At 53.7% G+C, this 1,489-nt stretch overlaps 1 pseudogene; it reads left to right on the top strand.

The window, feature by feature from the left end:
* Window positions 1–479: 479 nt before the first annotated feature.
* LOC104980998 overlaps window positions 480–1,489 on the top strand; it is a 38,016-nt pseudogene continuing 37,006 nt past the window's right edge.

Genomic DNA, 1,489 nt, shown 5'->3' with positions numbered 1-1,489 from the left:
GGTATTAGTCTTTTTAGTTCTCTCCTGGCCTAAATCTCCCCCAGTGGTCTCCCCTCCTCCTTGCGAAACATGACTTTCTATATTGGAATGCACCCCATGAGGGCTCCCCTATTTATGTTTCCGAATCTGCTTCTGCACCCGACTGACTGCAAGATACTCCAAAGTAGACCGCGGCTGGCCCTCGATAGGTGGGTGTTCTAGAAACAACACATGAAGAAATGTTTGTCTAAAAAGGGAAAGAGACCCCGCAAAATCAGAAGCGTATCCCGCACGTCTTAGATCTCTTATTTGCGGAATGTGTTTTCCCTCCCCGCTCCTCATTCACTTGAAACCCACTGTTCTAATCAGGGCCAAGAGGAAACCTGGACGTGCCTTGGCAGCAGGGAGGACTGCGGCGCCTGCGGCTTCGCTGGGAAGTCGGACCTGCTCCGCCCCACCCCTAATTTCCCGCGCTCCGCGATCATTGGCTGTTCTCAGGGATGGGCGGGCCCCCGCTGCAAGGTGCCTTGCAACCCGGGACTCGCGGGCGGCGTGCGCGGAGCGCGAAGAGCTACGTGGATTCTGCGCTAGAGCTGCCGGCAATGCCGGGAGACAGCGTTCCCGCCAGGTATACAACCCCGGAGGCGACTAGAGCCGGAGCTCGGAGCTCCGTCTCCTCGACTTCCGTGGCGCCGCTGGTTACCGACCCACTGAAGAGGTGAGCGCCTACCGGGCTCCCCGCCCCCTCCTGTGCTCAGGGGCAGTTGGCAGTGGGCGGACAAGCAAGGACGGGCAGGCAGGTAGGGTCCAGGCTAAGGCATCGTCGCGTCGTGGGGTTAGGACAGCGCACCCCACTCAACCTCCGATTGTCACTCCCGGGTCGACTGGTCTTTAGCGCTAAGCAAGTTGTGTTTGCGGAGGCTCCCAGCCGGTCAGCTAGCGGTGGAACGCCTCACCGGCATTCGCCTCTTGACTTCGCGGTCCCGGTAACTCTTCTTAGATCCAGACGCGCGCAGTGGACGCGGCGCTGTGCGGGTGGGTCTGGGAAACAGCGATTAAATAAACGATAAGTTACACTGAGAGGTCTTGGGATGGGAGTGGGGTGATGAGGGGTCGCCAGATAGCCTCGTGTTCGACTGGAGTCAGTGAGATAGCTCGGATGAACTCAAGCTCTTTTTAAAGAAATTAATCTGTGGAATTGCATAATATGCTGTATCTCAGCCAAAAATAGTGTTTGATGTCAAGGTAGTCACTTAAAGTCAACACTGATAATAGTCAAAATAATACGTTTTGAGCTTTCTTATTTTAGAATAATAGATTTCTCTCAGAGGAATTTCTTGAAGTACAGGAAAATAAAAGAAACCATGTGAACTGTTTTGAGTTTTGTTTTTTTTTTTAAGCCATCATTTTTGAGGGATAAATGGCAGCCAGCTCCAGTATTCTTGCCTGGAGAATTCTATGGACAGGGAAGCCTGGTTGGCTGCAGTCCGTGGGGTCTCAAAGAGTCGGA

Source organism: Bison bison, unplaced genomic scaffold (genome assembly GCF_000754665.1).
Source record: "Bison bison bison isolate TAMUID 2011002044 unplaced genomic scaffold, Bison_UMD1.0 scf7180017864508, whole genome shotgun sequence".
In the NCBI taxonomy this organism is placed as follows: Eukaryota; Metazoa; Chordata; class Mammalia; order Artiodactyla; family Bovidae; genus Bison; species Bison bison.
The sequence above is the reverse complement of the archived record's forward strand: the minus strand, read 5'-3'. Positions and strand labels throughout refer to the sequence as shown.